Raw genomic sequence first — 14,727 nt, 5'->3', positions numbered from 1 at the left:
ATGCCTTGTACTTCTCTGTATTTTTGCACTTTGTTTGCACTTATGTTATAAGTCGCCCTGGATAAGGGCATCTGCCAAGAAATAATAATAATAATAATAATAATAATAATAATAATGTTTTACATCAAACTTTTACACCTGACAAGAAACCAGTTACTGGAAGACAATAAAAGCATGTACGCCTCTGCTTTTTTTCATCCATTCTTTGCCCAAAGAATTAATAATTTTTAGCAATGATTTCTCATAACCATTTATAAAACAGCAGGTTACTTCTGTTACTTCTGCAACTCATGTTTTGAAGACTTTTCTCACTGTGAAGTGGTAAATGTTTATAGTCAAGAATTTACAGGGAAAAGCCAAGTAACCTAATTTTTAACAATTACATCGATACATTGAATCTGTGTCATCGGTACCTGAGAAACATTTAATGCAGAGAAAAATACACGCCTCCTATTTCAGCTCAGTTGCATTGTCTGCCTAGTTAAGCACAAACTGACATGTGCAGGTTTCTGGTGCTGTCGGTGTGGAGTGTTTTTTCGGTTTGTGCAGGTAAACTTTCTGAGCTGCTTATTCGTTACAGTTGTGGTCTCCTACACACCAGATATGATATATGGGTCTTTTCTGTTAGTTATACTGTTGGGGACTAGCTCCTCTTGCATATTGGCACAGGAATACACCGTATGCAACACAGGAGTACTAGGGCACCTTACGTGTAATTGTGGGACTGTGCCTGATAAAATAAGTCCCTATCATGCGTTCATGTATTGGTTTTATTGGTTGTTGTGGGTGATCATATGGGGAGAGCGACAAATCCGCAATGCCAGAAGACCAGTCTCCCAACATGGGGGATTTATCCACAAAAATTAATCCAAAGGTATTGCGTCACTGAACACAATGAACCCCATGACACTCTTCCCCACTAAACTCCTCCTCCTTTTTGTGCAACAACCCCAGCGACTGAACCCCTCCACTCTCACTGACCCGGGTCAGGGCACCAATGTAGCCAGACCGTCCAGTCCACCAGACAGGTCTCCCAACGCAGGGGGGTTTATCCGCTCAAATGAATTCAGAGGCATTGCGTCAACATAACAATCCCATGTACACAATAAACCCTGTTACATAATTTCTAAAGCTCTTCAACAAGGATTTCTTAAATATTTGCTTTAGTACTGTAATTTAATATGCAGTTACTGTCTTGGATATTTATTTTAATCTTAAGCCTGTAAAGAGTTCAAAAAATTTATCATTTATTGTACTTTTTAAATTTGTATTTCTTAAGCTACACTTTAATTATTAATTGTAATTATTGTTATAGATATAATTATATATGTTTAAAATCACTTAAAGCTGTATGGTATGATTTGCCTTCTCCTTTAAAAATGTTCCATCTCCATACATTTATATATATTTAGTGAGGTTTATATTTACATATATACAGTCTCACTTACCACAGTTAATACAAGGGATCAATGTACAGGATAGTCTGTTCTTGTGGTTTTCAGTCTCCAATTAAATCTGCTCACTGTTGCCTTCCATTGAGTATAAGTTTAGTTTTCTTAAAGGAAAATGGCTGGTTTATTGCAGTAAATCTCACTGGGGGATTCTTACTGAAGAAGGGTTTCTGGTTTAAAATTGACGATTCCTTAAGCAACAATAATTTGACGGGGAAGGTTTAAAAGAATTCCCCGATGCTGTAATTAAAAGACATCCTGCTTTGAAGTGGCAGGATATCTCAATGATGCGCTTGTCTGGTTTTCCTCGCATTGCTTCCCCCAAGTCTAGCTTTTTCACATGTATCATTATAAAAAAAATACAAAGTTTACAATTCAATTTCCTGACATGTATTACCTGAAAAAATATAAAATCCAGAACAAAATATTTGAATGAATAATTTCCTTCTACCACTGTGGGAAAGCAATAAAGAAAGAAAGAACAACATGCAAAGTATGGGTTTGTTGCTGTCTTACCATACCTGTTAAATATCAACCCCCTTATTTTGTTTTCCAAATTTTTATTGACCGTTGCAGGAGTGAAGCTGTCAATGTGATGCAGTTGGTAGACTGTGTCCTTATGAAGCCTCACAGTGCGTGATTATCTCCAGTTGACCAATACAGTGTCTCAATGCTTTGTTACAAAATAATGACTGTTGACTCTGCGGTGCTTCTGCTTTTATGATGCACCGTTAGCAGCAATCTGCATGCCAAAGAGAACAAGGAGAAAGTGCCATCGTTTAGCATAACAGAGCCAATTGCCCTTACAGTCTCTGAGCACCTTTACTGCATGAGAAACCTCCCTTAACTTAACTTAAACTGAACATTTCGCATCAGTCTTCTTCAGTACTGTGACCACAGGCAGATAAGGCATTTCCTTAACAACAGAAAAGTTGCAGCTACTTTCAGTTTAACAAGCAAAACCCAAAGCTTTGCATTTTCCCTGAGATGCAATAGAATTATGTTTGTAACTCAATGTGTGAACTATTACATAGAACTAGTGCTTACCTTGTACAAAAGTTAATGTTGAATTTACTAAAATAATCTCAAAAGCTCAAATATTTTTTTGATGTTTTTCTTTCATGAGCTCGAATACTCATTAGCCTGCCATTTATCTGTGGAGAGATCAAGGAGAAGGAAGACCTAGTAGGAGTGACACTCATTGGCTAGAAATGGTGTCACCTGACCTCAATGACATTTCCCTTAAACCACAGAAATATAACCCTGCAGAGAAAGATGCACTTAAATGAAAACCGTTTGTTTTTAAGTCATGCAATTCTTACACCTTTCCCTTCACGATGCAAAGACATTTGAAAGAAGTCACAAACCCAAGGCCTGCCACGAGAGAAGAATACCACAAATACGCAAGATTAAAGCCATACCGAGTTTTCACTTTGAAAATCATATGTTTATTTCTGCACCAGTCATAAAATGTCCAACCCAAGCCTAATTAACATAATCAAACTAATTCAACTTATGTACTTGTCTCATTGATTCTAGTTTGTTTTCTTCCAGATACTAAATGAACTAGAGGACCACAACATTTCCTGCTTACACACTTCTGTTCGTAATTTTATCCTGTGAGCACAACTTTAAAGAGGGGCCCAATACAATCTACACTGTTTCTGCAGTGCTAAACAAAAAAAGGCCTGATAAAATACAGATGTGACAGATGTGGCTTCCTCCATAAACATCACAAAACAATCCCCTGAGCTTTAATGGTAGTACAAACACAATAAACACATCACAATAATAACTGTAAAGTATATGAGCAAATCATTTCAACAACAAAATCAATGCAGAGCAACTAAAGAAAATATATTTGTACTTTTTTGGCATCCGTGGTTCAAATCTTCACCATTTCCAGATAGTAACCTGCCTGACTGCTTTTGTTCTGGCTAGGACATTCCTTCACCCATTACCCACAAGACTTATTAAACAGGAACGCTGAATGGAAAAACACGGCACAGAACAAATCTGAACTCAGGCTGAACTCCCAGACAAGTAATAAGGGGCTGATCCACAACAACAAAAAAGGATTCTTATTATTCATTAACTGATTAACTTTACAATAAATCACCAGGATCAAAGCACAGAGCTGTTCCACGTGTGAGTCGGTGCATTTAAACAGAACAACAAAATGCATTTGCTGTGGAGACTTTAAGGACAACATAGTGCTTCCATATCCCCCCCCCCCACCCCTATATATGTAGCAATCTGCAGTGTGTTTCGTCTGTGTGTTTATTTGATTTCCCACCAGATTCCAGTAAGTGTTGCAGTACAGATTTTCCTTTAGGTCTGACTCCAAGTGCTGCCCAGTTTGGCCGGTCATTTCTCTCCAACGCGTTCTTGTTGTGACAGGGGGACCCTCTGGGACGAGCCCCCTAAACCCTATTTCCACTTGCCAACTGAGAGAAAATTGACCATTAAGTCAAACTTGACTCATCAGATCTTCAGGGATTATCAGTTTCCTAGCTGTTGTGTTTTTTCTCTACACATGATACACATTATATTGTTAATCTATTCTAAATACACTGTAACTAACATGTAATAATTTACAGATATTTCTACCAGTAGTTTTACACCTTACATATTTGCAAATAATCTTCAGTGTATTTAAAAATGTCCTGCTTTCCTAGAGGGAGCACTAGGTGCAAACACATTTCCTCGAAACGGCTTCTTCCAGTTTGCTCCTTGCAAAACTCTGCAGTATTTCTCTCAGACATGAAGGTGTGGGGAACAGGACTGTGGCCATTTTGAATCACAGTGCATCATTGGGGTTTGCTCTCTCCGTCACTGTGAGGGAAACTAGTCTGCAAAAGCTGAAGAGACACGAATAAAGACAATAGTCTGGAGAAAATCTCTGCAGCTATGGTGAGAATATGAAGCACAGTCAGACAGAGAGAGGAGTCAGGGAATAATAGCATTGCAAACCTCCATAATTAAACAGAGGTTATAATTAAAAAGCAGGCTCCAAACCCACACATGACATTTCAATATATTTAATGTGCTTTTAACTTTCTTTCTCCCCCCTCCCCTGTTTCCTTGTAAGTCAATACATCTGACTGGATGCGCTGTGTGCAGAGCAAAGTTAATTTCTTTCAGAGCGCATTGTATCCATGGTGACCACCTTATTAGTGCACGAAAGCCATCTGCTCGAAACATTAACTTCGGAGGTACTGAATTCCTGCCGTAGCGGTCTCACATATGCTTTAAACATCGGTTGTGCCGGATCAAAGTGGCACATTAAAAAACTCCCAGTCACTGTCACAATTACTATTTAAAATGCCGAGAGGTTCAGATGTTATAATGAAGACGTTCAGGTAAATGTCTTCCAGCTTGGACTAATTATTCTGCTCTGAAAGTACTTGAAAGTGCTGTGGAATTAAGTGCTAAAGTTTCTGTGTCACAAGATCTTTCTGCCCTGGTCACAAACACATGCCTTATACATGCTTGACAGCTAATTCCTCCAATAAGGAGTTACCGCTGTCCCTTGGCTTAGTGTGGATGGCATCCATAACTAAATCACAATCTCCGATAGCTGCCACAGCAGGCATACAGAGGACTGTTGTGCCACTTAACAGAAGATAGGGTTGTGAAGGAGGCGTGCGCAGAAGAAGCAACGGGACATTGGATTAACAACGACATCAATTATTACAGTTCATAGACCTGGCACTATCTTCATCTCAAGCCTCCAAGATGCCCAATGAACATCTATCTAAATCTCTTCTTTGGCAGTTTATCTATCGAATTGACTCAATATATTTTGTATGCTTTGATGGTGATTTTAAAGTCTTTAGAAACGTACGATCATTCAGATTAAATGTTAACAAACATCTGTTTTCCTCCAGTCACCTCATCCTTGCTTTTGACAAAATATTGAAACTATTGCTGGACACGTTCGAGTTAGTGATCGCTAATGGAAAACCCATGATGTTCAATTTCAACTCACCTGTCTATTGAGTAAAAAACTACAAAAACAAGTGTGGTGCAAAACAAATCTTGACTGTACGCTCCACATTCCCTTTTCTCTTTTCTAATTGTACTCTTAATAGAAGAAAAACTATTCGGTCAATCAAAGGAGTGTCACTGAATTCCCGTTCATTTTCCTTAACACAACATGCATGCAGAAAAAGTCAGATCCATGTTTCTATCTTCTGTAGAACTGTGCTCTCATTTCAAGGGATTTCAGTTTGTCCAGAAGTGTTCAGTGCCAGCCCTTAAAAATGCAAAGCCATGTGATTCCTCTGTTGGCTTCATTACCCCGGCTCCCTGTCAAGTTTACAGTCGATTTTTAAGATCTAATTTTTGACTTAAAGAGCTCAGAATGGCATTGGCCCTTTGTGCTGAAAACATCTCTCTCATCTTTCCCTGCAGCTGTTCGCTATACCCATCTCTACCCTCTGATGCTGAAGCTGGCATGCAGAGAGGTCCTGGGGCTGGTATATTGACAGGGAACTGTGCTTGATGGAGCTTTTCTGCTTTACTCCCAGGATCCAGGTCAACCTGCCTCCATACAGGTGATATCTGGAGTCAGGGGCGGCTTTAAAAAGCAGGCACAAGATGAAATAATTGCCTTGCCTCTTAATGAGATGGACAGACATTTTTGGTACACTAGTAAACTCTGTGTGAAATCTCACTTTCAGCAGATGGTATAAGGTTGAAAGACTTAATGTATTAATGTACAAGACTGACTGGTCTAAATCTGTTGTTATTTTGTTTATGATGTTATTATTCTTAATAATGTTTCTTATTAATTTATGCTTTGGCAAACTGCATGCTTTATGAGTTATAAACAACACACACAGCCGACATACATCTCCTTAGGAATGTCCCAGCTTTCCCACGAAATAACACAAAAACAAAATCTGTTTACCTTCTGCTAACAGTACCTCCCCTTATATGAATAAATAAACTGTATGATGTGTGTGATATTATAACTAATAGTTTACTATTCATCTAAAAATCCACTATAAATGTACTATATTGGTGCCTTCTTTTTAGACTATAACTTGAATATTTATTTTTCAATCCAGATATTCTCTGTATTAGGAAACATTTAGCATTCCGCTCTTTGTATGTGTGTGTGAGAATATCCTAAAGATAGCAAAGCAAAAATGTGCTACAGTGAAGTCCATTCAATGAGGACAGCTTTCCAAAATAAATCCTCTTTTCACAGTATGCTAAAAACAGCCGCATCTGGTTTAGTAAAGGGTCCGTGGGAGGAAACCCAATTACAGGACTGGAATCAGTTGAAACACAAGAGCAGCTCATGATGTCATCAGACCCTTTGGTTGAGTTACAGTTATGAGTGCCATTCAGATCCAGCTGTCCGTCTCCAGACTCGCAGCACTGAGCACGATCCCGGGCGCACTTTAGAGTAACTGAGGTCATGGATATATTGCCGTTGCCCAACTATGGCGACAAAAACAACACAGTTAAACCATGTTAAGAGTACAACTATTCTGTGGATTGGGATTTGCCGAGGAGAACGTGTCTGAGGGAGTAAAGAAGAGAGCAAACACACATCCTCCAAAAGTGTTTGGTCAGCCATCCCCATGTTTCCACACTGCACAGTCAGTCAGGCTAAAACATTGAGGAAAGAGTTGCTCCAATGCTAAGTGATGACACTTGGAGCTCATAGCCTCCCTCCTGGCCATACAGGAGTCACTGGTCCTTGGCAAGACAAGAAACCACAGCTGACGTCAAGACAGAATCCATGTCACAATGATCCAATGACAGTCCAGTTGGAACCGGTTGTCTGTGGACTCGGGGCACAACTTGTGCCAAAAGTGGAGGTGATCTTGGTTCAGTCACAGAAGTTGCCCAGATTAAATAATAATATATTTTCACATTCAACGTCATATTAATATTCTAGCATCATAACAAAAGCATGCGTTTCAGTGATGAGTATGACTCTTATATGTTTTGAAAACGGACCACTGAAATGTGCACGTTAGGGTTGTTTTATTGGCTATTGTGTATTGATGGAAGTGGACCAAATACTGACACAGTATCCACATTGAAACGGTTGAACACACTCTTGTGGTTTGATGTTAAACCAGGCAAAATAGTCACTAAGTTTCAAAAGGGAAAATCACAGGTTGCAAAACAGGTCACCCATTATTTCATCCAACTTTCTATATACATGCTAGTGGGTTAGTTATAAGAAAGTAATACAATAAATACATAAGAATAGGTCTAATAATATGCAGCAAAAATATAGATTGTTAATATTATTATTATGATTATTATGGAAGTAATTAAAGAGACGCCTACATCCGAATCTACCTGTATCAACACGGAGATGAGCTGTGCAACAATATGTTGGGTTAATAAAAGAGTACTGCCAGTAGTATTAGCCCCATAAATAATAGTTTTTATTGTATGAGACACATCTCTCCCCGATGTTGTTATACTATTCTTTGGAAAAGTAGGGTTTTTTTATATGAAGATGTTGCATAGAATACATAAATGAATACATAAAAACAGAAATAGTTTTTTGTGGCAAAGCCAACATTTTACTCGCTATTTCCTCCTCGGTTTTCTGTTAAAAAATCAATCCTATTTCCTTCAAAGTTACGCAGCTGGTTACTGTAAACCCCACAGATTCACAAAACCACATTTACCAATGCATTAACACCTCTACAAAGAAAATCTCTGCCTTCAGAGATAGTAAATTCAAGAAACCAAAAAAAAAAATGTGCACGTGGGAACCGCAATGTGTGTAACGAAAAATAAACTCAGAGATTACGTGTCATGTTTGAATTAATGAGAAACATTTGTAGCCTTATTGTAAAAAAGAGAAAAACAAAGGTTCTCAGGTGGTTTTCAAGAAGAAAACCTGTTTTGGTTACAAAAATACACTCCAAACTTTGCCCTTGCATCCACACCTTGTTGAACATCTGTAGAAAATGTAGTCTGGGAGCAACTGCTATGTGATGATATCTCCTCTAAAGACATGCCACTAATATTAAATCTTGTAACTCATCTACTAACACAAAACATATGTTTACTCTAGTCAATAATACACACTTATTTGTTTAATTTCCTCCGCTTCTCAAGGTCAGGGATTACTCCAGCTCCGACCGATGAGGCCTTTCTCTCTTTCCACAACCAGAGACTCCGGCAGCTTTGGCAGGAAGTAACCCGTTGAAGGACAAGTAGACAGAGAAGAAGAAGTAGCGGCCGAAGAAACCCCATTGCCCACTTGAGATGCGGCCTGTTCTCTCTCTCCCGGGCAGTGGCACTGTGGTGTCTTAGCTGCTCGTGGCGGCAGCAGCAGCAGCAGCAGCAGAAACCATATTCAAATATCCAGAACCAGCGAGCGTGGCGTCTGCGACGTTGCTCTCCCTGGCAGTTATGTAAGAGGCCTCCGGAATGCCGGGATGGTGTTTGTAAACAGCGCGGCCATGTGCGCGTGCCCACGTGGACCGGGGAGCAGGGCTGACCTCGGGAGCTCACCCCAGAGGTAAACCCTGACATCGATACAGGCACAGCGGGCCAACAACCACCCTGCCAGGGTGAGAAGAACAGCACAGAAAAGAGAAGAACAGAAACTAGTGTTGTGTATGGACTCGATGTCTGCCGTTTTCTGAGCGATGCACTGTTGACTCACGGGTGTTGTAATCTGCAGTGTGTAGGTGAGGTATTACTCCATTGCAAAATAATTGCACAATGCACAACTGTGAGTAAGTAGGGCAAGGCACAGCAGCATTCAGGTTTAACTGAATAAACTGGCTCTGTTTATTTGCTTTTTAATTCTTGATCTTTTGTAAAATTGCCTGTTCAACCCCACCCAGAAAGAAACAGAAAGAATAAGATTGTCACTATTCAGCTTTATAGATGGACATAATATTTACACACAGATTTGTTTGCAGTCTTTACTATTTACTTTGATATGGTTTTCTCTATTGTTTATGTTTCATCAGAATGTGGAGGCGGGGTCTGAAATGCAAAATTCAACTTAATCAAATAGCGCCTTTTCAGTGTAATCTTTTCATGGACAATAGCATCTCCACCGCGACTTTCCTTGCCCACCCTGGGGCATTTGCAAAAGTACAGTCGAGCCGGGACGCGAGATCAAACCCCTCAATCCTGTTCTCCCCGTGTGAGACCGTCTTTCGTTTCCAAACGTCCTAGACGGCGACAGAAAAGAAAACCCTTGCTGTTCAGCATTATTCCCGAGTCACGTGAGATGGGCCAATATTGGAAGCTTCTGTTCTGTGTGGATAAAATGAACAACTGCAGCTGAGTGGTTAGCAAGCCACAATTTCGCCCTTTGAAATGTTGCAGATAAGCTCAAGCTGAGACCATTGTTTAGTCACAGATGTCAATTTCGGAGTCTGTTCAATCACAGCATTTTCAGACAGAAAAAAACACTTTAAAGGGTGGGACGTGAGAGTGACCCTTGATATACATATAAGACAATTTGCCAAAATGTGTATGAAATCATTCCAGAAGTAGATAAATAGAGATTTAAATTAGAAAATGGTGCATCGCAGACACTATTGCACAATATTCATGACGTGAATTGAAACCATGACATTTATGCCCCCGGTTTCTCCCTTTTTAAAATGTTTGTCCAAGACTGCAGCTTTGCTTGAAATAACGCACATGTCAAAGCTTGCTGGGCGGCAGAACTGACTTCCAACTTCCTCACCACTTTAAATGGCTGGGATTGTTTTTAGCTCAAACGCTGTTGAACACATACATGCTGTGATCTTCAAAAGCCAAACAAGTGGGCGAGCCATGCTTGATTTTCCCATGGATTCCAACGCTATGGCAGCCCACTCAGAAGCGTGTTCGAAAATCTGTCGTGTTTTAAGAGCTTGTACAATTGGTTTTCAATGTCTCCTCCTCCCAGCTAATTGATAAACACATACTTTCCCTGACATTTTTCATATAAAAGATGCTTGATTGAACTACGCAACTTCCAGACCTGTCGAAAGTCCAAACAATCCAGTTTTAAGGTGAAACCGTTAATACACAGAAAAAAACTTGATTGCAGACAATAACCAGCATGACAAAGACTAAGTGCATAAAGTATAGGGAACATTTTCAAATAGTCAAAGGTTTCACAGATCATTTCTCCAGGATGGAATCTATTTTAATAAAAGTAGCATTTTACAGACAAAAGACACAAAAAGTAACAACGTTTGGTGGAGAAAAACTAAGAATCTGTTTATCAAAAGTTGAGGAACAGGTTTTCTCTTTGCTCATGTTTGAGAGACTTGAGAGCATATTGCTTGAGAGCCAACGAAAACTGCCGAATTGTAATGAAATCGAGTTCAACAAGAGCCACCCGACTGAGAGATCGGGACACACACCTGAACTAGACCATCGCTATCAGAGACACACTGTTCTCTGCTGCTGTAGTGGCACCTAAACACCATGCTTCAAACTGCTTGAGGACCACTCTAGACATCGAAAGCACAAGACATATATCAACAGATGACATCCACAGTTATCTGCTTTGTGACCGTCTCCTCTGAGCCATATGAATACGAGTTTAAAAAGAAAATCTTTAAAGCACTCAGAAACAAGAATTGCTGGTCAAATAACAGTTGCAGTTTGTGTCAGAAAAAAAAGTGTGTCAGCTAATAAACCAACAAACACACTTTTGTTTATACAGTCTGTGTTTGGGATGAACCCACAAACTCGTAGTAGGTCACACTTAGCAGGAAATCAGTGAGAAGAAAAAATACTATTGGTAATAAACTCTCCATGAATTCAAAGGGGGAAAAAACAAACCAGTCGCTGTAGTATTTCTTTATCCGTTCCAAGAAGTAGCCAAGGAAAAAACTAAGTTTTTCTGTAGCGTCAGGCAGCGTAAAGCCAGCTCGGACGTCAATCCCTGGTCCCGTCAAAACACACCGCGCACAGACAGACGTGCCCTTGCTGGTCACTGAACAATGTTGATAGCGCACAGTCAACAGCCATGAGAACCATATCAAAACAGCGCCGATGCTCTGGCCCGCTGCCAGGAGCCAGAACACTACCAGGGTTAATCTGAGCCGTCTCTGACAACGAGCGTGTTTGCACAGCGTGCAGTCGCTGGCGAGAGCTCGGTCTCGCTATTTTTAACTTTCACTGCCCCCCCAGTGTCAAGTAATTTGCAAGGAATGCTGATATGACAAGTGCAGCTCAATTTTAACTTAGAGTAAATAAAAACAACACAAATAAAAAGGTAAATAACATTATATTTCCTTCCGTACTGAACTCACAGAACGGTCTGGTTTCGAAGGCCACGTCAAAAGCAGCAGGTGTCTGTATTTCGATTCCTCTCCAATCTGCCACACGGTTTGGGAGCTTTTCCCTCCATTCTGCCATTCATTTACACGTGCACCGCCTCCCTCTTCGGGATGTTTATTTACAGCGCCCCATTAGGGAGCCCTTGTTGAGTCTCACACACAAACAGGCCTTATTTTGCATTTCACACAAACTCCACCATTGTGAGCTGCCAATGAAAGTGCGGGGGCACCGAATACACAAGCGAAATACACAAATAATCAAAGGCCTTTATCTGTAATATTCTAGGAGGTAATTATAATGCTAATCCTAATGTGACTGTTAGCAAAATCAGCAGGATAAAAGACAAACAAACACACAGGGGCCATCTGCAATTTATCTGCTAACTGGGGAAGAGGGGTCTTCTTACAGGCAATAAAAACTATTTACTGTAGCCAGCGCCCTTGGGCTCCTCAGGGTCAGTTTGACAGAGTCAAGCCCCCTATTAGACAAGGTTATTCCAATCTGAATTCCCCCCAAACCTCTCCCTCTCTCGAATAGATCCAATGGGTCTGCTGAAGGGCAAAACAGGGAAACAAAAACACCCATCACCCTTATCACGGCTTCCCTCTATTTTGAATTTCTAACAAGGGGTCTGTAAGCAACGTTATCACTTTGAGATGTTAATCAGCGCTCTCAGTTGGCTTGATCCTAATGAGGCTCCAGGCGTTTACAGTTCCAACACATGATGACTCTACGGTGTGCCATTAACAATTATCACCACAAATTACCTCAGGGAAAATAAGGGCAGGGGGTATAATATGGGGAAGGCAAGAAACATTATCAGATAACCCCTTTTTCTGGAAAGCTAATTAGTTCACCTTTCACCTTTTAATTTAAGTCTTTTAACTTATCAGCTTGGGTTCTCTCTTCTTCGTTTTTTGCTGGGATTTACCACAGGGATTACAATATATTTCCAGAACTAACGACCCCAAGAAGCAAATAAACGAATGTGAAGTTTAAGCACACCTTCAAATACATCAGCAGTACAACGAAGAACAAATATGACTCTGGACTTCCCCCTCAAACAGACACACACATGCATGAACAAACACAATGTTGTCCTCAGACATCTCAAGTGTAGTTTTGTCTGAGGAATCTGCCAACTGGAGAAGCACTACCAGGACTCGATCCTGTAGTTTCAGTCACAGGGAGACCTGCTCCGAATTCCCTCTCCTTTCCCCCATTGCTAATGGTGCGGTAGGATAGGGTTTCATTTCCTTTAAAGCCCCTGACCTTGTAGTCCATATAACCACCACAATCTTTTTTTTTCTCCCTTCATTGACTACGCTTGCCTTTGTGTCTGCTTGTCATTCACACACGGAGGCAGTGAGAGATGATTTGAGCGCCGCACAAAGCCAGAAGCGGCACTCTCTCACACACATGTCCTCCTCGGGGGGCTGTACGGTGCACAACAGCATACTTTTAGTTCAAATTCAGCTCCTGCATTCCTTGCCTGATCCTGTGATTTGTGCTACCGAAAACACAAAGCACAAAACCCCCTCCAAAACAAGCAACCCCCTTCTGCAGGACTCTACAATGTACAAAGCTCTGAGGACAAACTACAGTAAACTACATGAAATACTGCAGAATAAATAGAAATGGAACAGTGCAGCCATCCTCTGTGGATGGGGGTTGGGGGATTGGGTGGGAGAGGGTTAAAAGAAAACCCTTTTCATTAAAGACACTGTCCTGTTTACAAGCTTTAAAGAGGGAACCATCCACAGTTTTAAATAAGGAAAATAATAATAAATTGATACACATATATACACACATATCTATAATGACATATATATAAGACACAGTCACATTCAATTGTATACTCAACTGGAAACTACAGTCCCTCATTAATACCACCAGCATTTACAATTAATAACTTAAGAGGAGTGCTGCACAGCCAGCAAAACGACCCTGTTCTCCAAAATAGTGCAAAGAAGAGGCTGCAGAACAGGAGGAAAGATGAAAGAGATGAACTTGTTCTTTTTAAAGTACAAAAAAGAAAAAAAATGTCAGCCATGTTGGAGAGAAGCTTTATCTAATATCCCCTCCTTATTATGTTAGCTCTAGCTCTACAGGGGATGTTTGCGCCGGGCAGCAGAGAGAGGAGACCTCTCGGAAAAACACAGGAGAAAGTCTGACCTCTTTTCGCGTCCCTCCACTGTGCAGAATCCCAGCAAACCGTCTGGTTCTCCTCTTTAACAAATCCTAAAGGGCAGCCATCTTGCCTCCTTCTGTTCGTCTATGAGAGCAGTCTATCCTCCACATCAATATTCATGGGGCCCGTCTGACGTCTGTTCTCATCACCAGGAGGAGTAGCCTGGTGTCGCTGTCGGCCTCTCCGAGCTGCATATGTGACTCGCAGAGGCGGCGGCGAGCCGAGTGGCGAGCCGTGTGTGTCAGGGAGCTTGCCTCGCTGGCAGGCAGGCTGGGGAATCGCAAATCACTCTCTGACCGAGGCCTCCCCACACAAAGGACAAGTTTTTTTTTTTCTGGCACACAATGCTGAGCACTAGGGTGGCTGCCCCGAAGCCCTGGCATGGATCTCTGGCATGGAGGACAGGCTTCTCTGCTCACTGCACACACTGCGGCTCGGGGGCTGTTTGTACAGGCAGCCTCTTATCTGGATCAGCAGCAGCCGCCCACCCCCGTCACACAGGAAGTAGAGGCTGAGCAGAGCAGAATCGGCAACCCTCTCTCTGTGCAACTTCCTTGTTGACATGTTCTTCTTTCTCTTCTGCTATTTTTGGAGGCTATACCCTTTCAGCATAGCCTCCCTCACAAATCTCCTCGTGTTAAACTGCGTTCGGCTCCAGCCCCGAGTCAGGGCCCTCCCTTCATTTCCATAACCGGCATTTGTTTTTGGCGCCCATTGGTTGACAGCACGTTTGCCAGAGCTGGAGTAAAACTACACTGTAACCTTTGAGCCCCGTGCAGGAGCCAGCATGTC

At 41.2% G+C, this 14,727-nt stretch overlaps 1 protein-coding gene across 1 annotated transcript in view; it reads right to left on the bottom strand.

Moving 5' to 3' along the window:
- The window catches only part of tet2 (tet methylcytosine dioxygenase 2), a 45,858-nt gene extending 31,436 nt beyond the window's left edge, over nt 1–14,422 (bottom strand). The window contains exon 1 of the mRNA XM_066720652.1: nt 13,920–14,422. The gene's annotated coding sequence lies outside the window, so the exon portion shown is untranslated. The remainder of the gene's footprint in view (nt 1–13,919) is intronic.
- Nucleotides 14,423–14,727: the final 305 nt, after the last annotated feature.

This window comes from Amia ocellicauda, chromosome 13 (genome assembly GCF_036373705.1).
Source record: "Amia ocellicauda isolate fAmiCal2 chromosome 13, fAmiCal2.hap1, whole genome shotgun sequence".
NCBI lineage: Eukaryota > Metazoa > Chordata > Actinopteri > Amiiformes > Amiidae > Amia > Amia ocellicauda.
Note: the sequence above shows the minus strand (reverse complement) of the source record. Positions and strands in the feature narration are given on the sequence as shown.